The sequence below is a fragment of the Rattus norvegicus genome, chromosome 14 (genome assembly GCF_036323735.1).
Source record: "Rattus norvegicus strain BN/NHsdMcwi chromosome 14, GRCr8, whole genome shotgun sequence".
In the NCBI taxonomy this organism is placed as follows: domain Eukaryota; kingdom Metazoa; phylum Chordata; class Mammalia; order Rodentia; family Muridae; genus Rattus; species Rattus norvegicus.
Window position 1 is genome coordinate 3,216,508 of NC_086032.1, and position 27,931 is coordinate 3,244,438.

The window sequence follows — 27,931 nt, forward strand, 5'->3', positions numbered from 1 at the left end:
TTGGGGACTCATCTTTGACCCACTTGAGTATGTCATTTTGTTTGACCTGTGGAGCTCTTCAGGCACTTCCCCACAGCAGTGATGTGACATAATTGCAAACGTGACATCAATTTCCCTGCTAGGCTGAAATTCCACACTGAGTAGGTCCAGCTCCCACGGGCTTGCATACATTAAGTGCTCCACATTTCTTCGTCAACACTCGCGTGCATACTCATATGAATGAGCGCCCTTTAATTTCCAAGGACCTCCACCCTGCTCTCAGCCAAGTGAAGAAACGAAGGCAGATTATAGCAGTCCTGTACTACATGGGTGGGCGGCTCTGGGAAAAGAGAAGTAAGTCTGGGCAGCGTAATGGAATCTCACTGTGTTCTGCTTCCCCAGTACACCCAGTTCACCCGTGTTGCCTGCACCCGGCATGTAAGCTGCATGACAGTTTTCATGGTTATTTGGTCCACTGCTCTGGTGTTCCAAGTCACCCCGATTTTACTGAACAACGGCCCCAATGCGCAAGGCTGCGATGCTTGCGATTGGATGAAGGGAAGAGCTGCGACGTACTTCCTTTAAGTGAAGAGGGAAGGTTTATCATATTCATGGGAAAAGACATGTATTATGTATGTACGTGTATTATTTTTACACCTCTACAACAAAATACCCAACAGATGCAAGGAGGCAGGAAAGACGGTTCTCTTCACAGTTTCCGAGGGCTCTGCTCACAAGAGGGTTCCAGGCATCCCCTAGGAGTTTTGGACCTTACAAAACGCAGATCCCATTGCAATCGGTTGATATTATGTCCCCAGTCACTTCTGGCCTCACTTTCTCCCTCAGTGCTTCCCACTGCAATTTGTTGACAAATTCAGAGACATTTTTATGTGACTGATGCATGATCCCTTTAGTCAGCAATATGTAGCACACAACAGCTAAAGGTCCACCAGAACTGTATCTGTATCCACACCTATTTCTACCCACCCAGTCATCTACCCACCCATCTCCTTTCTTTTTGTAAAATCTCCTTTCCGGCTAAAGCTATTAATTACCATTCTGTTATTAATAAAACCCTTCTGTGAAAATTATTAAATATATGGAATATTTCTCCTTGTTTTTTTTCCAATTATGCGGAAATATTCACATCCTAATGTGGTTCATTAGCAATGCTACAGATGTTCCGTCAGTAACAGTATCGTAGCTTCTAAAAATGTATCCTTTTCTGTTTGAGAAAATGCTATAGATTCATGAACATCGCTGGGCTAGATTTCTATCTCTTCCTTTTCCACTGCTCTCTTTAAGTAATTGAAACTGGTGATGTAGAGCGCTGACTGTGTGACATGGATAATGTAAAGTGCTGACTGTGTGACATTGATAATGTAGAGCGCTGATTGTGTGACATTGATAATGTAAAGCGCTGACTGTGTGACATTGATAATGTAGAGTGCTGATTGTGTGACATTGATAATGAAAAGCACTGATTGTGTGACATTGATAATGTAGAGCGCTGACTGTGTGACATTGATAATGTAGAGCGCTGACTGCGTGACATTGATAATGTAGAGCGCTGACTGTGTGACATTGATAATGTAGAGCGCTGACTGTGTGACATTGATAATGTAGAGCACTGACTGTGTGACATTGATAATGTAAAGTGCTGACTGTGTGACATTGATAATGTAGAGCGCTGATTGTGTGACATTGATAATGTAAAGCATTGACTATGCGACACGGAAAGTGTTATGCCTGCTGCATCTCATTCTCCCTTAGCAGGTCTTGAATGGGAGCTATGGAGTGCTGTGTTTTATTTTCTGCAGGCTATTGCTTGCTTGCTTCTTTCTACCTCCTCCTCCTCTCCTTCCTCCTCTTCCTCCTCCTCTTCCTCCTCTTTTTCTAATAAAAATTTATCTACCTTAGTGAAAAAATGTGGTTCCCCCAAAATAGAAACATCGTAAGAAGGAAAAGTCATTGACTCCATGTGAAGAAGGATTTGGCGTGTCTACTTTACACAGCATGGGTTATTTGTGCACACAGTGCCTGACAGGGCATCCTCAGGAGCTTCCTTGTGCCTCACAGTTTGAGGGCGCAGCCATGACAGGGCGGTCATGATGTGTGAGGCACATGCTTCCAGGAAACAGAAAGATGGGCACTGGTCTTCAGCTGGCTTTCTCTCTATCTCCTCCGGGCCCCCAGCCTGGGGGATGGTGCTGTCCTCGTTCAGGGCAGTCTTCCTTGCTCTGAGAAAGCTTGTTCTGAGAAAACAGAACAAAACCAAATAAATTTTCCTTATTATAGTTATAGTGGAGGGACATGGTGGTAGACATTTAACCGACATCCTTTAACGGGAACTTTTTTTTTGGTTTGGGTGAAAATAACCATGTCAAGATAATTATTATTAAAATGCAGCAAGAAAAGCCTTAAGGTAAAAACTTCTAAAACTCAGCAATATCTTCACCTGTTCTTTAATTTTTAGTTATAAACAAGTATTCCAGAATTATTATTATTATCTTACTATATAACTCTTTAATTTACCAGAAGCTAGTAGCTACGGAGAAAGGCACCACCATCGAAGAATATGTCATATGGTGGTAAAAGACTTTTGGAAAAAAAGAGAGAGAAGAGAAATGGATAGATAGATAGGCAGGTAGATAGATGATAGATAAATAGTCAGACAGACAGACAGTGTGGTAGTTTGAATATGCTTGACCCAGGGGAGTGGCACTATTAGGAGGCGTGGCCTTGTTGGAGGAGGTACATCACTGTGGGGGTGGGCTTGGAGGATAGTCTGCTCCTGGCTTCCTTCCGATAAATATGAAGAACTCTGGGCTCCTCCAGCACCATGCCTGCCTGGACACTGCCATGCTTCCTGCCTTGATGATAATGGACTGAACCTCTGAGCCAGCTCCAATTAAATGTTGCCCTTTATAAGAGTTGCCTTGGTCATAGTGTCTGTTCACAGCAGTAAAACTCTAACTAAGACAGAAGTTGGGACCTAGGATTGGTATTGCTGTGATAGGCCTGACCATGCTTTTGTTTGAAGGAATGTGTTTGTTTGGGGACTTTGTTTCTTTTGTTGTTGTTATTGTTGTTGTTGGTTTGGAGTTTTTTTTTTGGGGGGGGTTAAGGTTTTTTTTATTGGATATATTTCTTTATTTACATTTCAAATGTTATTCCGTTTCCCCGTTTCCCATCCATAAGCCTCCATCCCCTCCTCCTGCCCCATAAGGGTGTTCCCTCCCCCATCCACCTCTTCTTCCCCCCCCCTGACATTCCCCTGCACTGGGGGTCCAACCTTGGCAGGACCAAGGGCTTCTCCTCCCATTGGTGCCCAACAAGGCCATCCTCTGCTACACATGCAATTAGAGCCCTGGGTCAGTCCATGTATAGTCTTTGGGTGGTGGTTCAGTCCCTGGAAGCTCTGGTTGGTTGGTATTGTTCTTATGGGGTTGCAAGCCCCTTCAGCTCCTTCAATCCTTTCTCTAATTCCTCAAACAGGGACCCTATTCTCAGTCCAGTGGTTTGCTGCCAGCATTGGCCTCTGTATTTGACATGCTCTGGCTGTGTCAATGCTTTTTTTTTTTTTAAGATTATTTATTTATTTTGTATATGAGTACACTGTAGCTGTCTTCAGACACACCAGAAGGGGACATCAGATTCCATTACGGATGGTTGTGAGCCACCATGTGGTTGCTGGGAATTGAACTCAGGACCTCTGGAAGAGCAGTCGGTGCTCTTAACCACTGAGCCATCTCTCCAGCCCTGTGTCAATGCTTTAAGTGGGGCTTAATGGGTCATCCTAGTAGAAGCATGGCAGACAGCAGTTTTGAACTGTGGGGATCTAGCTCAAGTGGTTTCAGAAGAGAAGATGTTGAGTATGTGGCCTAGAGATTGTTTTGTGATATTTTGGTGAAGACTGTGGCTACTTTTTCCCTTGTCTGAAGAGTCTGCCCAAAGCTAAGGTAGAAATTTGTATTAATTGCATTGACAAAAGAAGTCTCAAAAAAAGCCCAGCAGAGACTGTGTTCTCTGGTTTAGTCTTATGAAGAATGTTTTAATGAAAAGGAGAAAGCTGAGAGAGGAAAAAATATAAAATTGTGGTTTAAGTAATAAAGGGGCACCGGGAAGAGAAATCAGATGGCCTCTTCTGAACTGAATGAACCATATTCATGAATTGGATGACTAAATGTTGCTGCAATGATAGGTCTTCTCAAACTGACTAATAGATTCAACTCAGACCTTAAAAAGCATTTGTTTGCCCCCACCTCTACTTTTAGAAATTGAATTTAATCTTTTTTTTTTCTTTTTGGACAGGATCTCTCTATGTAGCCCTGGCTGTCTTGTAGACCAGGCTGACCTTGAACTCACAGAGATCCACCTGCCTCTGCTTCCCAAGTGCTAGAATTAAAGGCCTGTGACACTGTGAGACTATGCCCAGCCAGAATCTAATTTTAAAGTGTATATTAGCTTTGAAAATACCAACCAAGTGGTGGCAGCATATGCCACCTGAGTTTGAGGCCAGCCTGGTCTATAAAGCAAGGTCCAGAACAGCCAGGGCTACATAATGAGACCCTGTCTCAGGATTAAAAACATCTAGATTACTCTAAACACCTTTTAAAATAATGGCGGGTGGTCTGTCTGTTGGTATAAGGCAAACGTGTGTAGATTGTTGTTAGGTGTTATGCTGGGTTAGTAAATTAGAGGTTGTAGATTTTCATGTAGATAGCCTTCATTTCACTGGCCCTCGGTGTTTCACCGAGTCTCCAGTACCAGACATAGAATCTGAGCTCATCTTCAAGACAATTAGAGAGCGGTTGGTTACCACCAAGTTTCGAGTGCTCTACTGCAGCTCTAGGGTTATTCCGCCATGCTGGCTGTTGATCTGTAGGACTCAGGGTTGTCTCCCTCCTCTGGGAGCTTGCATGGCCCCTCTGTTACGATGAAAGCTGGTCCCCAGGCAACTGAGTAAAGCTGGAGAGGTGGTTCTCCTCAGAGAAGACCAGGCCAACTGGCTGTCCAGCGCCAAATCCTCAGACCGGAAACCGTACCTACAAGTATCCCTGTATCAGCAGGCCACAGCCTTCCTAACGTTGTGGCCCTTTAATATTGTTCCTCATGCAGTGGTGACCTCCTCCCACTGTAAAATTGTTCCATCGCTCCTTTATAGCTGTAATTTTGCTACCGTTATGAATGGTAATGTAAATACCTGATATGTGACCCCTAAAAGTGGTCACTACCCACAGGTTGAGAACTGCTGCAGTAAATGGATGTAACGGGTTTTATTTAGGGATGTATATGTATACATTAGTCTTAGCAGGGAAGGGAGAGGCCATGAATTTGAAAGAGAGCAGGGAGGGGTATATGTGAAGGTTTGGAGGAAGGGAACGGTCTGGGGGGAATGTTGTAAGTAAATTACAATCTCAAAAATAAACAACAACCAAAATAGCCAATAAGCTTCTGTTTGTGTTTTGCAATAATGGCAGTCTACTTTTGTAGCTTCGTGGGTTTGGTTGTGTATTGGAAATTCACAAATGCAGCTAGGCAAAAATAGAAAAAGTGTGTGTGTGTGTGTGTGTGTGTGTGTGTGTGTGTGTGTGTGTGTGTAAAACAATGGTGCCAGGGGAATTCTGAAGAGGGTGTTGTGTCCTCTGGACTTGAGATGCAGGCGATCATGAAGCAGCAGATATTGGTGCTGTGCGTCAGACTCAGGTCTTCTGAGCACAGCAGGAGCTCTTAAAGATTTAGTTATTCATTTGTTTATACGAGTACACTGTCGCTGTCTTCAGACACACCAGAAGAGGGCATCGGATCCCATTACAGATGGTTGTGAGCCACCATGTGGTTGCTGGGAATTGAACTCAGGACCTCTGGAAGAGCAAACAGCTCTCTTGACTACTGAGCCATCTCTCCAGACCACTTAAAAAAAAAAAAAGATTTAATGAGCTCTTGACTAGTAACACGTTCTCCAGCCACCCAAACAACTTTTTTTTAAAAGAATTATTTATTTATTTTAGGTATAGGATACATTGTAGCTGTCTTCAGATGCACCAGAAGAGGGGGCTTCAAATCTCATTACAGATGGTTGTGAGTCACCATGTGGTCGCTGGGAATTGAACTCAGGACCTCTAGAAGAGCAGCCAGTGCTCTTAACCGCTGAGCCATCTCTCCAGCCCCCAAACAACTTTTAACCAGAAGAAAACCAGAGGCAGGTTCAGTTGGCAAAGGGTTTACCTTGCAAGTAGGATACATGTGTAATCCCGGCACCGGAGAGCTGGAGAGAGGTAGGTCCTGGGGGCTTGCTGACCAGCCAGACTGGTCTGATTAGTGAGTTCGAAGCCAGTGTGGGATCCTAGCAAAAACAGACACAAAAACAAAAAGAGGTTAATGGCTATGGAATGACACCAGAGACTGACCCTTGTTCCTTCATTACCTCCTGACCGTGTGTGCACCACAAACATGCATTATGCAGATAACCAATCAATTAGAATTGCTGTGTAGAACAGTCAATCCATTCCTATACACTTATCCAGGAGAAATTAAAATGCATCCGGAAGACCCCCTCACAACAGCATCACACATAGTAGATGGCAGTTGGGACGATCGAATTATTGTCCGAGGGCTTGGCTGTGAGAAGTACTGTGGCTGCATCCATACAGAGAAGCAAAGGGCCACCGTAGGCAGATAGATGGTGCAAGCCCCATGCTCAGTGAGCGAAGCTGTGCACGGAAGGCTCAGCTTGAAGGATGCTGTTGACCTGGAGTTTAGAAAGGACAAAGCATGCAGACAGAAGATGGAGCACACATTCCTTGGGTTCAGGGTAGAAGAGATTGGTACAGACTAGAGGATGAGAAAGGTGTGCTGAAACTTGATTGCACCAAAGTTTGCACAGCTGAATGTTTGCCTGGTCCAGTGGTACCTCTGTGATCTCGGTTCTTGTGGGGAAGAGGCAGGAAGATCAGGAACTCGGGGCTATCCTTGGCTACAAAGGGAGTTAGAGCAGCCTAGAAGACACAAGAACTGTCTCAAAGCAACCCCCCCAAAAAATACAGAAGATGTCTAAATTTACTACACATTAAATTTATACTTGGGGTTGGGGATTTAGCTCAGTGGTAGAGCGCTTGCCTAGCAAGCGCAAGGCCCTGGGTTCGGTCCCCAGCTCCAAAAAAAAAAGAAAAAAAAATTATACTTAAGTATCGTGCTATGTAAACTACACTTCCGTGAAGTTGTTTTTTAAATATAGTTAAAAAGATATATGCTGTGAGGAAATATTTATGATATATAATCAGCAAAAGATTAATATCCCTCAAATCTATAAACCTTAAAACGAATAGAATAATTAAATACTTAGAAATGAGGTAAAAAGGGAGCCCTTTCTCATGCTGCCGCTAGCACGCTTTCCCGCACCCTCACGCCCTTGCTTTAACACGTATTTTAACAGAGTTGGGATGACAATTTTTTTTTTTAAAGCCAGAGACGTTTTAGGGGGCTGGAGAGTGTTTTGAATTGTTTGGTAAGAAGTCCACGAACTCAGGTTTTAAACTATAACACCAAACAAGAGTTCTAGCTTGAACGATGGAGGAGGCTGCTCCAGGAAACACCCCGTCTCCCCTCACTGCCACTTTCTTATCTGCGAGTCTATAATTAGTACTAACCTAAAAAATGCCGCCAGGCTTCTTCTCTGGTCTCTTTACAGTTCAGTCAGAGAAGGAATCTCAAAAAATGAGTCTCCGCTGGATGTGGGTCAGTATCGCGCTCACGGCCTGGCTATGGTCTCCAGCACTGTGGAAAGCAGGCATGGCCACCTATGCCTACAACCCCAGCTCTCAGGAGCTGGTGGCCGTAGGATCACGAGTTCAAGACTGTCCTCTGTAGCCTAGTGAGTTGGAAGCCAGCCTAGAGTACAGAAGACCCGTCTGAACAAATGGTTGAGTCTCTACTTTGTCTAAGGAATTGTGCTGATATAGTCGGGGGGTGGGGGTGGGGTTAATGTGACCAAGAAGGAACATCTTATAGTCTTTTCTGGAGGGGAAAAGTGGCATTATTATGATAAATAAACAATGACAAATTATTGATTAGTTAAAAGCTTTGAGATCTTATTTGAATGCGTTCTCGTTAGTTAGTTTTAAAGCATTAGCCCCTTCTTGACTCGGGCTCTGCTGCTCCCAGTCCTCCTTAAAACACACTTTATTTCCCTACCTCTTCAGTTCAGCCTTTCCTCTGCTGCTCCTCTTCTAAGCCCTTCCCCTTTGACCTCCCGAACTACTTCTCCATCAGCAGATTGGCCTTCATTCACGGACCAGCCCTCCTGATGAATAATGTAGCTTGTCGAAGACGTCAGACTTGGCTCCCTTCCTCTCCCTACTGCCCCTCCGGAGTGCAATCAGACATGCCCGTGGGTACGATCTATGGGCTGACAGCTCCCCAATTTCTGTCTTGATCCCTAGAGCCAGAGACCTGTACACCCGATTGCTCTCTTGGCATTTCCACATCAGATCTTAACATTATCTCAAATTCGACTTGCCTGGGACTGAATGCGTGAGTTCCAGTTGGCCCACCTAACAAAGAAGTGAGACGAGAGAAGAGAGGAAAATAAGAGCTTGGTAGCTGGACATTGGCTACTTTGTAGGTTCTTTTTGGTTTCACCCGTCTCCACCCCTTTTCACCTTGTTTTGGTTTGGTTTGGTTTTGGTTTTTGGGATGGGATTTCTCCGTGTAGCCCTGGCCATCCTAGAACTCATTTTGTGAACCAGGCTGGCCTCAAACTCACAGAGACCGTCCTGCCTCTGCTTGCAACTCTTAGTGTTAGTTCTGGGTCAGTCTGTAGGTCTGGGCTAATCGTCATCTCCTGTGCTATTCAAGTTCTTCAAGGCGTCACACACTTCTATTTCGTGGTAAAGTTCAAAAGTTAGGATTAAACAAATGTACTTCTTTATGTGTGTGTGCACAGGCAGACATCAGAGAACCACTTGCAAGAGTCTTTTGCTCCTTCCATTGAATCCCAGGACCAGGCCTTAGGCCATCAGACTTGGCAGCTGGTGCCTTTACCTACCAGTCCACCAACCCTAAGGTGCATTTGTATGTGTTGATCATTTGACCGTTTCTGTCTCTCTTATTAGGCTCTGAGCTGTGTGAGTGGAAGCCTTTGTCCTCTGCCCCTAACTAAGATAGCTCCCTGATTCCAAATGGCTGCATGTGCTGATAACTGTCTGTAACTGAAAGACCCCCAGACTTGGGGAGACTCTCGCTCCAGTCACGGGTTGAGGTACCCCCAGGAAACACGAGAAGCCGGTCTTGATGTAATCAACAAGAGGCAGTTTTATTTACGAGATCTCGGGCTGACACGTATCTCACACAGGAGATTGAGTCAAGCCCCGAGCCTCTCTAGGCAGGAGCTTATATAGGGAAAACCAGGGGTTTCGTGTGAATACACATAATTAGCTAATACAAAGGGTGCACAGTTACTTTTGGCACGGAGTTACATCAACAAAGCATACGTGTAATCTAGCATCTCAGCAATGTGGGCAGGGCAACTCATCTCACTGCAGCAGGGTCGCGGATGACCCATCCTCAGGGAGTGAAGGAAGGGGAGGGGGTGGCTCCAGATGGCCAGTGTCCTTGGGAGTTGATAGTCGGGCCAGTGAGCCCTATCTCAAATTCTCTCAGGCATGTCTGGACTTTGTTCATGACTAACTTTTAGAAATTTTAACCCTTCATTCCCCTCTACTCCTTGTGAATAGTCCTAATCTTAGGACTCCATGATGAATCTAGCGTCTAGTGGCTCTTCACTCCGTACAGCCCGATACTGTTGTCTCAACATAAGGACTTGTATAGCACTAATCCGTTCCCTAATAAAAGCAAAAAGGCGGTTAATGATGTAGGGCCCAACAGTGAGCAAAAGGAGGAGGATAATCAAGGGACCAGCTAAGGCTGACAGCAGGGTGGTAAGCCATGGGGACCTATCGAACCAGCTTTGAAACCAGTTATTAGTGGTTTCTCGTTCTCGTCATCTCTTGTCCAACCTCTCCCTAAGTTTAGCCATAGAATCTTTAATGGTCCCGGAGTGATCGAGGTAAAAACAACATTCTTCTCTCAAAGCAGCACATTCTTTCTTTAAGGAATATCAGGTCTAATCTTCTATTTTGAAGGACTACCTCTGAGAGGGAGGTTACGTATTCTTGGAGGTCAGCTAAAAAGTCTTTAGGATTCCAATCTGAACACTATCTAAACCTATACACCAAGGTCATGACTATCTTAGAACTTTTAAACTTATGGTCCCTGAGGCACAGTCCCAAGAAGTGTTAGGAGTATTAACATATGTAATGTTACATCATTTGTAATAGAAATCAAGCCTATCTCTATATTTTTTTCGATGGAACCCAGGGCAAACATTAAATTCTTGTTTCTAAAGCACACTCCTCAAGTGAGCATTATAGCAACATCCCAGTCACGTCTCTGATGTATCCACTTATCTGATGTGTAAGTCTAGGGAGCTTTTTGAAGATCTGAGTGTCCCTCTAGGTCCCAGCTCTCAGCCCCAACAGCTAGTATGCGGCTGGTGAGGGCTGAGAATTGACAGCTGTCAGGGTGGTCAGCAGCATCAGGTATGGTCCTTTCCAGTGAGGCTCGAGTGTCTGGGCTCCGTGTCATTGTATGTACCTACAGTCTCCGACCTGGAACGGATGAGATGTCTCGGAGGTCCCTGGGGCATAGGCTGCTGCCAGCTGTGAGCAGATTTCTTTCTGTATCACCTGTAGGTCTTTTAGCCTGACACATAAATCATTATTACTATGACATGTTGGTTCAGTAACATCATCTAATACAGTCAGAGGATCTGAGGCCCCATATAAGATCTCAAAGGGGGTAAAGCTGAATCTGGAAGGGATATTTCTTGCTCTGAGAGGGAAGGAGTGTCACCCAGTCTGCGCCAGTCTCCATGGTCAATTTAATTTGGTCAGGGTCTCTTTTAGAGTTTTATTTATTTACTCTACTTGTCCTGAACTTTGAGGTCTGTAAATATAATGTAATTTTCAATCAACCTCTAAATACTTGGCCACACCCTGGCTTACCTTGGCAACGAAAGTAGGGCCATTGTCTGACCAGATTACCTTGGGCATTCCAAATCGGGGGAAAGATTTCTTCCAGTATCTTCTTGATGATTATAGAGGCCGTCTCTTAGTCCAATCCCAGTTCCCAGTGACTGTCTCTTGTAGGCAGTTGTTGGCTTCACCAGGGCATCCAAGAGATGGTAAAGGCATCTGCAGCGCTGATGTGCTGGGGGGTAGAAGTTCAGCCATCCCAGATGACATTGTGTTGTCCACCATGGCAGCACCCACTTATCTCTGACCTTCACGAAGAGAACTGTTCCCGTCTGTGGACAAGGTCTTCGGCTTTCAGCAGGGGTCAATCAGCCAGTCACAGAGGTCTTTCCTCCACCCATGGGCTTCTGCCAGTGCTTGACACTTGTGGTGTGGTGGCTCCAGGTCAGGATTGGGCAGCAAGGTGACCAGATTGCCCCCAACAGGTGGAGAATCTAGTCCATGTCAGCTGATCAGTGATCCCATCCTCTGGGACATTTCATTTAAAGGCAAAACATCAGCCACTCTACCGCAGTTTAAGTCCTGGATTGGGTGATAATTGTCAGAGCCTGGCTAGCAGGAATGATGTGTTCCAGGCAGAACGGCACTAAGCCACACACACACATCTCCCAGCATCAGGTACTGGTGCACTGAGACAGGTCTTAAGCTCCACATACACAGTCTGTAGATATGCATACACATGGCCTCACCCAGCCATGTTAGCCCACACAAGCCATTTTGGAGAGCAATTTTCTCATGAGCAAGGGATAGGGGCAGTCAGGGATGACCATGAACTAGTGGGTGGGTTACCCGGCCCACGCCAAGGTCCACTGTTCTTCGGGCAGTCCATAAGTATTGTTCGTTGCCAGTAGCCCCTTGCACTCAAGGTCTTTGGATATTGACCCACTGGGGGGGGGGCATAGGAGCACAGAGCATTGGGTCCCTGTATCCACACTTCCCTTTTATCTCTGTACATAGCCAGCACTCTAGGACCAAGAAGCTCTCCAGTGGCCCCTCTTGTTCTTTCTTGGGCAGTCCCTGACCCAGTGTCCTTTTTCTTCGTATTAGGCACACCGATCTTTAGCCAGGAATTCTCTTCTGTTGCCAGGTACTATCTTCCTAGGTTCCCTAACTACTGTGGCCAGTATATGTTCCTCTCTTGTCTCTTTCTCTTCCTCAGTCTCTCTGTCTGTATCTTCTTCTACAGCTATTAGTTGCTGTCTACTTTTGTGCACCGACCCTGAACCATATATCAACCTTATTTTCTCTGCAACTTACAACAACTCTCTCAGTGACTTAGCTTAACCCTTCAAGTTTCTGTAACTTTTTCTTTATATTTTTTTCTTACTTTAGCCAAATTGGTGGGGCATTTTCTAGCCCCTCTGAGACCCACCCTTGGAGCCTGGCGGCAGACCTGGCACTCCCTACCTTTAGGCGTTTTGAAGTCAACAGGCAGAAGTGAGGGCCTTCCATCCGTGTCTGGAACATTCTTTCTGTCCTCTAGTAGGATTCCGTCTTTCCTCAGTGGTAAAGAAGACCTGTAACAGTTACTAACAAGCATCTCAAATGGGATGGTGAGAAAACAAGGGAATCTTGAGAATAGAGGTCCACTGAAGAGGACAAATAGCATTTAGTCACACAGCTAAACCAGGAGGCCTTCTTGGGACAAAAAGGCCGTTGTAGAAATAAGCACAAGCTTTGTGCCTATGAAACAGAACGGCAAGCAGAGAGGGAGCTGATCTGTTATCGACTATCTCTCTGGACTTAGATTTTACTTAAGAAGTACCTCCCTTCAGTGTCAGCTCAGTGGCTCTGTCTCTCAATAAACCCAGCCTCTGAAGGACACTAGGCTTCTAGTAAGAACTAATAACAAAAGGATGGAGAGAGGGTTAGGACCTGGGTGTTAGATGCCAAGTGGCTGACAAAAGAATTGTAACCAGTTCACCTGGGGCTATCAGGACTGTAGTAGTAGTAGTCCTTTACCAAGTTGTCTCACTGGGTTAAAGGCCCATGGAAAAGAAAACATAAATCCTGACCTTGGCCACAGCCAAAGACTGAATTCTAAATTTTGACTGGCAAAACAAAGTTCTTTACAGTTTGTTGCAGATTCTTTGAAACTATTTTAGGGGCTTCTCTGCCCCCCAACCTGGGGCATTTTGACCACAGGGGCAGGAACTGGCTGCTGTGGGGATAGGATCAAAGGCACTCTCCATGTCAATGATGACTAACAGGGAAGGTTACTTAATGTTGGAGATCAACTCCTCTCTTGGAATAGGGCCAGCAGATAAGGCAGGCTCCCTTAAAGAACTTCTCTTAATGAACACTCTCCTTTTGTGAGCAAGTGTTGAAGGTCTGGCCACTGAAGGCAGCAACTGGAATTTTTTTTTTCAGGGCCAAAATACAACCACTAACTCTACGCTATCTTTGTTGTCAAAGCGCCAACCCCAGCCAGCCTCCTTACCTTGAAACTCCTCTTTCGCTAACTTGGCCAGAGCTGCGCTGTTGCCCACGCGCAGCCTGTAGCTTGCTAGCAGGCCTGTATGCTCACCACCCTCAGCCCCTACATTTTCCTACTCTGTGTTGTCCCTTCCTTAGAAGCTGTGAATGTTTAAGCAATAGGGAGAATTTTTCTTCAGGATCTAAGGTAAAGCTTTCAGGTTCTTGTTAATGCCTGCTTCAGACGGATCACTCGCTAACCTGGAGTCCTTCATACACAACGGTTAACAGCAGCTGGGCTGGACAATGGGAGTAAAGAGAGGGGCAGCTCTCCTTGGGGAGGAGGCTCAAGAGAGAAAGATAAAACTCCCCGGCAGAAAACAATTTCTCTCAAGCAAATTATTTTTAACTTTTAAGTTAAGCACCAAGAGGACCAAGTAAAACTCCTTGACAAACAAAGCAAACAGTTTCATGATTTCAAACACAGTCGTCAGTCCAAGATTTCAAACACAGTTGTCAGTCCAAGTCCAAAAATGAAACAAAAGCCAAAAAGACACTGGACAATACCACAGAAAACAAACCAGACAAACAAGACCCAAGACAAAGCATCCTATAACCAATTTCCACAGATGCCTGGTACCTTCAGTACCTGGCCCAAACTGCAGCTTAACCTTAGCTGCTTCTGGGATACCAAACACAGAAACAGAATACAGACAACAGACACTAACACATCTAAGCACACTTGTCCATGCCTATACTTAAATAGGCAGCCGAACACGACCTCCGAAGTCAAGTCACAGTCAGATCTCTTTGACTGTCACCTGCCGGGTCCTCCCGACAAAAGTCGGCTTGTGGGACGTCTCCCAGAGCTGGGGCGTCCTCACTTCCGCTATCTAAAAAAAAAAGAACAAAAAGAAAACAGCTATTCGAAGTAGAAACCCAGTACCTACTCACAGGCGTCTGTCCGGGATGGGAAGCCCTTCCATCCAAGCACACTTAAATACGGGGTAGGAAGCCCATCTACCCAAGTGTACTTAAAAACAACGGGGTGGGAAGCCCATCCACCCGAGTGTACTCAAAAACAACGGGGTGGGAAGCCCATCCACCCGAGTGCGCTCAAAAACAACACAGAGTGGGAAGCCCATCCACTCGAGTGCACTCAAAAACAACACAGAGTGGGAAGCCCATCCACTCGAGTGCACTCAAAAACAACGGGGTGGGAAGCCCATCCACCCGAGTGCACTCAACAACAACGGGGTGGGAAGCCCATCCACCCGAGTACACTCAAAAACAACAGAGTGGGAAGCCCATCCACTCGAGTGCACTCAAAAACAACGGAGTGGGGAGTCTTCTTCTGCCCAGACAGTGCACCAAGACCTTAAACCGGTACTGAAAAACACAGACCACAGGACTTAATTCACACACACACTACTCTCACACTCACACAGCGGCCGCTTTCCAGCACTCACACTAACGTACCTCCAAGAGGCATTCGGATCTCCGGGGGTTACGCTCCTATCCCGGACGAGCCCCCAATGAAAGACCCCCAGACTTGGGGAGACTCTCGCTCCAGTCACGGGTTGAGGTACCCCCAGGAAACACGAGAAGCCGGTCTTGATGTAATCAACAAGAGGCAGTTTTATTTACGAGATCTCGGGCTGACACGTATCTCACACAGGAGATTGAGTCAAGCCCCGAGCCTCTCTAGGCAGGAGCTTATATAGGGAAAACCAGGGGTTTCGTGTGAATACACATAATTAGCTAATACAAAGGGTGCACAGTTACTTTTGGCACGGAGTTACATCAACAAAGCATACGTGTAATCTAGCATCTCAGCAATGTGGGCAGGGCAACTCATCTCACTGCAGCAGGGGGATGACCCATCCTCAGGGAGTGAAGGAAGGGGAGGGGGTGGCTCCAGATGGCCAGTGTCCTTGGGAGTTGATAGTCGGGCCAGTGAGCCCTATCTCAAATTCTCTCAGGCATGTCTGGACTTTGTTCATGACTAACTTTTAGAAATTTTAACCCTTCATAACATTGTAACTGAGGAGTGCTGAAGGTTTCTCAGAGGCAGCAGCCTTTAAGGGAGAGTCTAGACCAGAAGTAGGTTAAGATGTGAGGATTCTCCACATAAGAAACAACCGACATACAGGCAACTTGAAATGCAAGCACCAGTCATACAATGTGCCCCAAGGTACAGAGCATCAGAATGGCTGGAGCTGGGAGAATGAGGGGCTCAGCTGGTAAAGAGCTTGGAATTTATCTGAAGGGCAATGATGGAGTCTTTGAAGGGTTTGCTTGTTCTCTCCATTTTTAATGTTGGATTGGAAATCACTTGGAGGGCTTCACTTAGGCTGGACAAGCCGTCCACCCTCAACACACTCCCAGAACTCTTTGAAGGATTTTAAAAAATATATCAATCAACATGGTCGGATTGACGCTTTCCGGCTGCTGGGAGAGCAGGTTTAATGTAGGAGGGCATCGCAGTGGTCTGCGTGGAATCTGGTGTTGACAGCAGAGATAGAGAAAGGAATGGACTCTGGCTGTCCATACTGAAGCGGTACAAGGGACAATCCTGATGACAGATTAAATGAGATCACTGGGAGGGGGGTAGAATCAGGACACATTTGGGGTGGATGATGGTGGCTTTATTGAGACCGCGGGTGCCAGAGGGGCTTGACAAGGAGAAAAGTGGAGGCACTTTTGGATGAGCGCTTAAAGGAGAGCTCATGGAGAGAGGAGAGCCCCTCAGGTGGTCTTGAGGAATCCCAGCATGTACTGGTGGGTAAGGAGGACCCTGTGAAGGGTTCAGAAGGACTTACTGCTGAGGACAAGAAAAGCAGGACAGGGTGGAACTGAAGTTGTGAGAGTTGTGAGCCTCCAAATGAGTGCTGGGAACTGAACCTTAACCTTCCTCTGGAAGAGCAGCTGGTTCTGAATCAGCCAGTCTACCGCGCCCACGCACGCGCCCACGCACGCGCCCACGCACGCGCCCACGCACGCGCCCACGCACGCGCCCACGCACGCGCCCACGCACGCGCCCACGCACGCGCCCACCTTCAAGACTTCTTTCTTTCCACTACGTAGTTACTGGGCTTGAAATGAGATCATCAGGCTCAAAGGCAAGCACTCTGACCTGCTGAACCATCCCTCTCGTTGAGACACTTTATTTTTTAACCCAGAGCTGATGGCTTTGGCCAGACTGACTGGCCAATGAGCCCTGGAGACTCCCACTTCCCAATGCTGGGGTTACCCATATGGGCTGCTGCTCCAGGCTTTCTGTGAGTGCTGAGGTTCAAACTCAGGACCTCATGCCTGAGCAGCAAACACTTCCCCGATAGATATGACTCATTGTCCCCTCCCCTCCCCTCCCCTCCCCTCCCCTTCTCTCCTCTTCCTCCTCCTCCTCTTCTTTTTCTTCTTCTTTTCCTCCTCTTCCTTCTCCTCCTCCTCCTCCTTCTCCCCCGCTTCTTCTGACTTACTTAGTTTTACCTTATGTGTGTGGGTGTTCTGCCTACATCTATGTACATCGTGAGGGTACATTTCCCAAGGAGGCCCAAAGAGGGCACTGGATCTACTGGAACAGGAGTTCCAGATGGCTCTGAGCCACCTGGTGGGTGCTGGGGATTGAACCTGGGACTTTTGGAAGGAGTTGTTGAGCTATCACCTCAGCCTCTGATGTAAACCTTTAAAACAAAAACAGAAACTGAAGGGCGTGATTAATTCCGTAGACAACACAACTGGAGCCAGTGAAGTGATGGGTCTTCCAAAGACACAATAAACTGCAGGGAGGCGACGGACAGGCAGGCCTTCCTGATCCCAAAGCCCAGGCCTTCAGCCATCACACCTCCCCAAAGAAGGAAACGCTCACACTTTTCCAGACATCTGTGGAGACTTTTTTTTTTTAAAAGCTGGCAACTTTCCCAATTTATCTCAAATTATAGCCCTGGAAGAGCAGCCTGCTTTCATTCCAAGAATGCTTTGTTCTGAGCCTGGCCCCTTCTGAGCGCCTTCTCCACTCTCTCCTCCATCCCCCTCCCCTCAGCCTGCCTGCTCCTGCAGATTCTGGCTCCCCTAATTCCAAGTTACCGGCACCTAGTGTGGTGTTACGCCATCGCCATCAACGAGCTGTCCTGTAGGCTCCATCGGGGGCGGCGTGCTTCTGCCTTAGAGCTGTGTGCTCAGACTGCTCTGAGGAAAGTAAACGCCTAACCCTTGCTTATCAGAGCTGTACAAAAAGCTCCACAGAGAAACTCGGTTTTTTAAGAAGGGTTAGCCTGAAATACCTGGCAGGCCAGTCCTTCAAGACATCAACCCTCCCTCCTGTGAGGAGAGGAAGCCAGGGTGCCACAGGGGGGTGGGGGAGTGCGGGCTGTGTGTGTGTCAAACGTCTTGAGGAATTTAGTCGTTTGTTCTATTATCGAAGCAGAAAACCACCGAGAGCACCCTTAGAATATGGTAGACATTTTCTGTCTTAGTAGGTAAGGTCCCAGCTGGGTGTAGTGGCACGTGGTGTAGTCCCAGCTAAGGAAGGCAGGCAATTGAGAGGCCTGGTCAAGTGTGAGGCTCTCCCCTCCCCGATCTTGACTCTGTGTCTCCTGCTTCCTTCCCTTCCGCAACTCTCTCTAACTCTCTCTCCCCACCCCCCACCCCCTCCCGGGGCTTCACAGCATGCAAGACTGATCAACAGCCCCAGTCCTGGGTCTCATTTCTTACAGAAAGAAAGGGGGGATTCCAAATAGCTGGAAGAAAGAGTGAATGAACCCCAGCATAACTCTCTCCACTTTTAAAGGACTTTGGTCAGAGTTCACACTTAACACTTAGTTCTGGATGAAGCAGCTTGGAAGTTTTGACCAGATGACTTTTCAGGACAAAATGGAGAATCCGTGCACAGGCCTGCCTCAGGCCGCTAGCTGACACATGGTTGGGACTTTTACCATTAAACAGCAGTCAGTGTCGCTGCCTAGAGAGACTGAGTTTATTTCAGTGGTTCTCAGCCTGTGGGTCAAGACCCCTTTGAGATCTAAAGACTCTTCCACAGGGGTGGCCTAAGACCATCGGAAAACACAGATGTTTACGTTAGGATTCATAACAGCAGCAGAACTAAAGTTCTGAGGTAGCAATGAAAATAACTTGATGGTGGGGAGTCCCCAAGGCAGGAAAAACAGTATGGGAGTCCCCCCCCCCCCCGGGACTCCCACGGCAGGAGGAACTGTATCAAAGTGTAGCAGCCTTAGTAAGGTTGAGAACCGGTACTTTCTTTATCTCCTCTTCCTGTGTTTTTTAGTCAAGGCTTGGCCCAGAGCTTTCACAAGACCTCTTCTCTCCTAAGCAATTTGAAAACTATGTTGCTTTTCTAAGTTCCTTCCAACATTCTTCTCACATTAGCTAGATCTACCACTGCTCATTTCCAAAGACGGCTGCCAAACTCGTCAATTTCTCTTCCCAACCCTCAGGGGTATGCCTTGATTTCCTCCTTACTAAAAGAATCGCCCGTCCCTTATGTGTTTTTATGTGTTTGAGCGTTTTCTTTTTCCTTCGTTCCTTTCTTTCTTTTCTTTTTCCCTTTTTGGCTAACAACTGAGGAGGGAAGAATATTGTTTCAAGAATTTTCTCCCAGAGTACGGGTGCGGTAGGAGGGCAGTCACCAAGCACTGACTATCCCCCCACCTATAAGATCCTCACAACTGTTTGATTCTGCAGAAGTTCCAGATAGGTTACTGGTGACATGAGCCAAAACAAACCAGATTAGACTAGATTAAGGCAGGTTTATTAGGAAGCTGTTCTTCAGCGTTCACTGGCCCCAAGGACCAAGGCCAGGGAAGTCATCATAGGGAAAGGGGAGGGGTAGGAGAGGAAGAGAGAGAGAAAGGGGCGCATAAGAAAAGAGAGGAGAGTGAAATGTCTGATGATACAGGGATGGGCCTCTGAGAGAAGGGCAGCCTAGTTCCAGGGCTGGAAAGTTTAGAGTTGGGGGCAGGGTGTGCTAGGTAGGGATTGAGGAATGCTGGGAAAACCTGGGGGCCAGGTCTGCTTTGGTATGTAAAATATGCACCACAGCCGGTCAAAACCAAACATTTCCCCTTTTGGGAGCCAGTGGGATGCTCTCTGGGTGAGAGATTAGAGGGGGATTGTGTGAGTTTATCTAAGTAGCTATAGTAGGAGGTCAGCCTCAGCACCGGCATGGACTGTGGCTTCCTTCAGTAGGTGCAGAGAGAGTTCCCTGTACTCCTCCCTAGGTACTAAATCCTCTAGCCCTTCCCTAAAGCCCTGGCCACCCTGCAATTGGGGCAGAATCAGGATGGCCCTGCTTATAAGCGCTCACAGTGATCAAGTCCAGCTGTGGCGATCATTTGCAAGCTAGCACAGCTAAAGTCATGAAAATGGAGGTTGCCCTGCAGGAGGACAGGCCTGTAGAATACGAATATACATCTTAGACCTTATGGGATGGCTTCTAATTCACTTCTATACCTTTGTAGACATCAAATTGACAGTCAACTAGGTGAGCATATGAGATTCCCACCCAAAGTCATCTTGTGCAGGTTTCCTACCATGCTCCAGTCAGGCTTGCTATTTGTTCTCGGTCGCTGTTGCTGGGATCGAACCCAGGAACTTCAGTAGCTGAGTACCATAAGCTGTAATTCAGTCCCTCGCATCCCTCTTTTGAGAAGATAAAGGAATAAGTTAAACCATCCCTTCCGTGCGATACATAACGATGAATTATGTGATATGCAGGCTTTCCAGCAATCTGTTATCCAAACTGTGGGTGAAATAAAAAATTAGCATCTAAAAGGTCATTTGCATATATGTTTGTCTGAGTGTGAGTTTGTACAAGTGCAGTGCACACGGTAAGCCAGAGGAAGGGGTTGGATCCTCGGGTACTGGGGTAACAAGCGGTTGTGAGTCACCTGACGTGGGTGCTGGGAATTGAACTCTGGTTCTCTGTGAGAGCAGTGCGGGCTCCTAACCACTGAGCCATCTCTCCAGCCTTTAGCATTCATCTTTAACCGAGGGTTAGGGATGTAGCCCAGGTGGTGGAGTGTTTGTGTAGCTTGCAAGAACCCCTGGATTGGTCCCTCAGAACCACATAAGCCGGGAATGCTGGCTTGGGGTTTCAAGGCCCAGCCTGAGGAACATGAAATTCTGTCCTAAAACAAGTTTTTTTTTTTTAATGTTAACGTCAATTTAATTTGTAAAACCCAATATATATATATATATATATATAAACTTCACATATATGCATCTTACATTCTGACCACATGTTGGCCCTCCCCCTGCCCTGACACTCCTCCCTGAAGATTAACCAGGCCCATTTGTTTAATTGGAGGATTTAGAGCCATCTGTTGCAGCCTGGTGGGCTCGTCAGAGAACACACAACTAAAGATTGATTTTTCCACTCCTAGAATCTATTGATTGCTAATACTTCAGCTGTAAAGGGTTCTGTGCAGACACACACACACACACACACACCCCGCCCCGACTGTCCTGTGTTGGTGCAGGGCAGACAACTACAGCTGATGTGAGTTAATGGTTTCAGTAGTTGTTTGAAATCTAGACCGCAGTATTCCAAACTCTTCAGCCCACCCTCTGGTCCTTACATACTTCCTGCCCTCTCTCCCAGCACGTCCCCTCAGCCTTGGAGGAGGTGGTGTAAGTTACTCATTTGGGGTCCACCTCTATCACTCGGTCTCTGTATTCTGGGAAGCCATAGGTCTCTGAATTCACCACTGTGATGTGAGAAGAGGCTTTGCCGACTGGGCTGCTGCTTTCGTCTGCGGATATAAGTGTAGTATTTAGAATTCACTTCCCAGCTATGCAGGCTTACTCCAAGCCGTGTCACTAATCTCGCAATAGAATGACTTCATACTTTCTGAAACTGAATTCCTGGAGCCCATTTGTTTTCAAGTACTGCGGGACTGAATGTCACGTGAGGGTCTCAGCTAAGCTAGCAAGTGCCAGCAATTCTTCTGGAGTCATAGGAGCCACTGTTAAAGGCATGTGTCAGATGCCCAGCTCGTCACAAAGATGCTGGTATCTGAACTCCGGTCCTCATGATCGGGAAGCAAGCACTCTTAACTGCTAAGCCATCTCACCAGCCCTGAGATGATTAAATTGCTATAAGCATTACATGATGTATTCGTATAGCAAAGCACCACATGACACTCTGTTAATATATAATTTTTAAGTTTTTCACATGTCATTTAAACATAAAATTAAAGAGTAGGATGTACCCCAGTGATGAAACATTTGCCTTGTATACATGGGTCCTGAGTAGAGAAAGAAATGGTAGACAGACAGACACATGATAGATTGACTGACAGACTGACTGACCAACAGAAGACAGATGATACATAGATGATAGACGGATAGATAGACTGACCAACAGACAGATGGAACAGATGATAGACATACAGATAGATGATACACAAATGACAGACAGATATATGATAGATGAATGATAGATAGAGATAGATAGATGATAGATAGATGATAGATAGATAGATAGGTAGATAGATAGATAGATAAAGTACGGAGCTCTCCAAGAATTTAGAGTGCTCCCAGCACATCCTGTGTGTGTGTGTGTGTGTGCGCATGTATGTGTATGTATGTGTGTGTATGAGTGTATGTGTGTGTGCGTGTGTGTATATGTGTGTATGTTTGCGTGTGTGTATGTGTGTATGTATGTGTATATGTGTATGTATGTGTGTATGTGTATGTGTGTGTATGTATGTGTATATGTGTATGTATGTGTGTATGTGTATGTATGTGTGTGTATGTATGTGTGTATGTGTGTTATGTTTGCGTGTGTGTATGTGTGTATGTATGTGTATATGTGTATGTATGTGTATATGTGTATGTATGTGTGTATGTGTATGTATGTGTGTATGTGTATGTATGTGTGTATGTGTGTGTATGTGTATGTATGTGTGTATGTGTATGTGTGTGTATGTATGTGTATATGTGTATGTATGTGTGTATGTGTATGTATGTGTGTGTATGTATGTGTGTATGTGTGTTATGTTTGCGTGTGTGTATGTGTGTATGTATGTGTATATGTGTATGTATGTGTGTATGTGTATGTATGTGTGTATGTGTGTGTATGTGTATGTATGTGTGTATGTTGTGTGTATGTGTATGTATGTGTGTATGTTTGCGTGTGTGTATGTGTGTATGTATGTGTATATGTGTATGTATGTGTGTATGTGTATGTATGTGTGTATGTGTATGTGTATGTGTGTGTATGTATGTGTGTATGTGTGTGTATGTGTATGTATGTGTGTATGTGTGTGTATGTGTATGTATGTGTGTATGTGTGTGTTTGTGTGTGTAGGTATGTGTGTGTATGTGTGTGTGTGCGTGCATGCATGAGTGTGTGCGTGCGCACGTGTACTTATATCAGTTGGTAATCAGGCTGCTTTCTCTAGCAATCCAGATGGTTCAAAGCCCCTGATCTGAGAATTAGACAGGCTGTCGTCAGGGAGTTTCACTACCATACCTGTGATGAATAACCAGTGTAATCATTCAGTCTGGTGATGCTGCCAGCCGACAGCGACAGAAACATACCCGAGAGGAGGTAAGGAGTGTTTTCAAAACGGACAAAGCATGAGTGTGGCCGTTAGCCCCTTCTTCCCTGAAGAAAGTGGTGTCTACGTCACCTCCGTGTATTGTTGGGGCGTTGATCTCTGATTAGAATTTATCCTAGGCAGCCAGTAAAGGTCAGTGCTTGGTCTCCTGGGCACAATGCCCGTGTGTACTTATCTCCTTTCTCCCTTCTCTGAGGTCATGCTCTGTGTTTCTGATCTCCTTATGCCTCCAGAGCGTCCCGATGAAGTCCCCGACTGGCTTGCCTAGACTTCCTAGTCTGATTATCCTTGGCCCCATCAGTGCTCAATCCTCGTCTTGCCTTCAGCTTGATGTTGCAAATGAGCGATCTTTTTCCCACTTTGCCTGTGTCTCAACACCTGTCTTTATGGGTATTTGTAAAGAGTCTGGAAGATAAAATGCCTGAAGAGAAACCACCTGTTGTGTCAGAATTCCTCAGCTTGAGGCTACATTGTAAAACTTTGGAAAAGGTTCTTAGTGAGTCTCGCTTTAAGAATTTGTCATGCTGAAGACTCATTTCTTAGGGCAAATATAAACCGTCCTGGGGCTGAAGATGCAGCTCGGTTGGCAGAGTGCCGTCCTCCCGTGCAGAAAGTCCTGGGCTGGATCTTCAGCACTGTGTAGGTGTGGTGGTTTGTGCCTCTAATGTCAGAACTCCAGAGGTGGAAGAAGGATGAGGAGTTGAAGACCCCTCCTTGCCTACAGGAAGGAGGGGCTGGAGAGATGAGTCATCAGCTAAGACTGCTTGCCGCTCTTGCAGGGACCCAGGTTTAGTTCCCAGCACCCACATAGTGGCTCACAGTAATCGATAACTCCAGTTCCTGGGAATCCAACACCCTCTTCTGACCTCCACAGGCACCAGGCATGCATGTGGCAGACAGACTATATGCAGACAAACATTTATACACAAGAAGGTAAAAATAAATCTGAAAGAACCAAGTGTCCTGATTGATGGGTTAGTTCTCCCCCACCGTGAAACAAGCCAATCCAGGCCAGATTAGAATATCTTTGAGGCAGGTTTTTTGAGATGCTGCTCCATGGGGACAAAGGGGGGAGGGGAAGAGAAAAACAGAAAGGGCATCCCAAGAGACAAGAGAAGATGAGGGAGATGGGGAGAGAGAGAAAGAGAGAGAGGAGGAGGAGGGGGAAGGTGGAAGGGGAGGGAGAGGGGGAGAGAGAAAACCTGGGGGTGCCAGAGCACCTGGGGGAAGGGCAACCCAGGCTCTGGGCTGGAAAGTTCAGGGTTAGGGGAGGGGTATCCTGGGAGAACCTGGAGGCCAATTCTGCTTTGATATATAAAATATGCACCTCAGTCCCTTGTCTCTGTCCAAACACTTATGACCACATTAAAAACATTTAGCCAACTATTTGATATTGAAAAAAAGCCCCATTTCAGTGGAGTCTGGGTTACTGTAAAAGCAAAGAATACATTTGTGGCTGAAGTATCCTTGATGTCCTGCATACTTTTGGGACCTACCTAGGTTATGAATGCCTGATGAATTGAACTTGACATAATTTCCGAACGGTGTTGGCCTAAGTAATGGCATAGCCACACAATGGCAACGTTCACAAAGTTCGATTTACTAGAACACAGGGGATTTCCTGAAAACATCAAGCAGTTTTTCTATCTGATCGATTCTAAGATATTGATGATTGAAAGACATGCCTTTGGGGTTGGGGATTTAACTCAGTGGTAGAGCGCTTGCCTAGCAAGCGCAAGGCCCTGGGTTTGGTCCCTAGCTCCGAAAAAAAGAAAAAAAGAAAAAAAAAAAAGAGAGAAAGATGTGCCCCCCCCCCGAACTCTTTGGAAAGGAAAAAACAGTTATGAACTATTTTTAAGGTAACTTGTAAATATGTCACAACATTGAACAAGTATTACAAAATTGATAAACTATAGAATTTTAACATACGTGGACCATGATTCATTTTTGTACTTTGTGATATATCGGTTATATATTATTACAAATCTTTTTTTTTCTTTTTTCTTTTTTTCGGAGCTGGGGACCGAACCCAGGGCCTTGCGCTTTCTTGGTAAGCGCTCTACCACTGAGTTAAACCCCCAACCCCATTATTACAAATCTTTAAGGGAAATCAAAGTTATTTTCCCTTTGAGAGCAGATTAATGGATCAAGTCCATGGCCCAGTGCGGTTTGTCACTGACGTTTCAGATGGTAAGGCCGATGGTTCGGCTCAACAGTTAATATCACTTGTTCTTGCCGAGGACCCTGGCTTGGTTTGTAGCACTCACAATCATCCATAACTTCCAGGAACATCACACACCCTCTTCTGGCCCTCACAAGCACCACGCTGGCCTCAAACTCAGAGATCCACCTGCCTGTGCCTCCTGAGAGCTGGGATTAAAGGTGTGCACCAGTATCACATCGGCACATTAATTCTACCTGTTCTATTCCTCCAGAGAACACCAATCAATATCCTGAGTGTTTCTGGTATAAGAACCTTCTCTACAGGCAGGAGATGGTCAGTCAAGCCGATTATCTCATCGTGATTGGTAGCAAAAGAATTCCCCATACATTCATACCATTTAGCATGCGTTTTGTGTGTTACTCCTTGAAGGATTTTATCTATCCAAACTTGGTAAACTCTGATTGAACTGATTCTCAGCTGCACTGGCTCCTCAAGGCATCCTCACCAGATGTGTCACTCAGATTGCAGATACTGTAAGGTAACCCAGGAGCCAATCAACTTAGGGGAAAGGAAGTCATTGATTTCTGCTCATGGCTTCATGGGTTGCTCAAAGATCTCACTAGATGGTTGGGAAACCAAGAGAAGAGGAGGAACATCTAAGGTGCTACCATGACTTTGAAAGGCAGGAGGCTGATGATTGGAGGAGTCCTCTCTGGACTTCTTATTATTTGGACCAGCTCTCAATAGTGCTCAGTTGGACTACCGAGACCTTGGAAACATTCCAGATCCAGACGGCAGCAAGACACTACTTGCGTCTGGCAAGCTGATCTCCGCTACCTTTAGAACGCAGGTGGGGTTGTGAGCATATGGCTTCGATCTGTTCTTCCCCACGGCGATGCAGTGCTGAGCTGTGTGCAGAATCACAGTCACCCAGCACAGAAGAGAGAACGCGTTGGAACAGAATCGCTTCAGCAGCTGTATGGGCGCCATGCCATAAACCATCTTCATTTGAGATGAAATGATTAGACAATCAGGAAGATGGCTGATGTAAATAAGGAGAGAAATGGTTGTAAAAAGGTTAACATCACAATAGCAGGTTAGAACTGCTCCTGCATCTCTGGCTTCATGTCCTAAAAGTATTTTCCGTAGGTGCGGTGGCCATTTTGGTTGTTGACTCGACCACATCTGGAATTAACTAAAACCCCAGAATGGCTGGGCACACCTGAGGGACTCCTGCTTAACTGAATCATTTGATGTGCAATGATTTCCTTCTAGCTCTTTGAGGGGGGGAAGATCTACCTTTAGTCCAGATCTTTTAGGGCACAAATGCCCACCTTGAATCCGGGCCACACCTTCTGCGGAAAGCCAGTATAAAGGATGTGAAAGAAGGATGATTCGGCTCTTTGTCCGCTTGCCCTCACTGCCAAGTCTGTTCCTTCACTGGCATCAGAGCCTACTTCTTCTAGACTCATCTACTGAGACATCCAGCCTCCTGAATGCAACAATTACCGGATTCTTGGACCGTCATTTTTGAATTAGCTGGACCACAACGTGTAAATCATTCTAATAAATATATTTAAATATGCAAATATATGTAAATATTCTATGATCTATGTGTAAATATGTATTCTATAAGTTGTTAGTCTCGAGAACCCAGAATAATACAGATTTTGATACCAGAAATAGGGTGTTGATTGATAGACTCGACCATTTGTTTTTTTTTTTTTTTTTTTTTTGGAAGGACTGTGGAAGAACTTTGGATCTTTAGGCTAGAAAAGCCATTTAGTGTTGAGAGCTCAGTGGGATGTTCTGTCAGATCTTGGAAGATAAGACGGCTGAGAGCTGTGCAGACGACTGAGGCCTGGCTTGTGACGTTTCAAAGGGACGTTTAGAGACGACGCCAGAGCCATTTGCTACTTCGAGTTGAGGATCTGTGGTTCTGGTCAGCTGGGGCTTAAGAATCAACTGTGATGAACAAGAGACCAAAATCAATAAAGCTCAACCTTTGAGTTACTGGGACAATGGGTGCTGTTCAGCTGGAGTTGTGAAATTGGTGGTGATTAAGAGAAGCATCACTGAGGCGAGTCTTCTGGAGCGTTTCCTCAGGGTCGGCGCTCAGAAGCTGTGTCCCAGAAATAGTCAAGGTGGTATCTTGTGCTGGCAGCCATGCTTGGCAGAGTAAGAGTCACCCGGGCAATACTGAGCTTGAAGGCACGGAGGGGTGGTGGAAAGGAGCTGTGGCTTGGCATTGTGAATGCAGTCTCTCCAGGGGCTCCAGGAGAAGCTATTAGTGAAAGTGCATTCCAGTTGCAGCAGAGACCCCAGCACTGGGGAGATGCCAGTTCCCTGGTTTGACCACTCAGAAGAGCAGACGTGGTGGAGTGGGGCCAGCTTGGGCCTGGAAGACAAGCAGTGTGTGCTGCAGAGGGCGGGGCCAGAGACGTGACCCCAGAGAAGCCTGGGAGATCTTGAGAGGATCCTAGACATTGGCCACTGAGTTATTTGCACAGTTGGAGTCTGGGTTTGCTTTCATTGTATTGTGAATGTGCCTGCTTCTTCCCTCTGTTTTTTTTTTTTTAAATATTTATTTTATGTATGTGAGTATACTGTCAGACATAAGGGCATCAGATCCCATAACAGATGGTTGTGAGCCACCATGTGGTTGCTGGGATTTGAACTCAGGACCTCTGGAA

General features: G+C 46.1%; 1 long non-coding RNA gene across 2 annotated transcripts; it reads right to left on the bottom strand.

The window, feature by feature from the left end:
- Nucleotides 1-1,976: 1,976 nt before the first annotated feature.
- LOC120096554 (uncharacterized) lies at nt 1,977-17,693 on the bottom strand. 2 transcript variants are annotated; one of them, XR_005493097.2, is made up of 3 exons: nt 17,586-17,693; nt 6,211-6,328; nt 1,977-2,234 (listed from the first exon to the last, which is right to left on the bottom strand). It is a non-coding gene; the product is annotated as an uncharacterized LOC120096554 (long non-coding RNA). The 2 variants fall into 2 exon arrangements; XR_005493098.2 differs by lacking the exon at nt 1,977-2,234 and adding an exon at nt 5,248-5,895.
- Nucleotides 17,694-27,931: the final 10,238 nt, after the last annotated feature.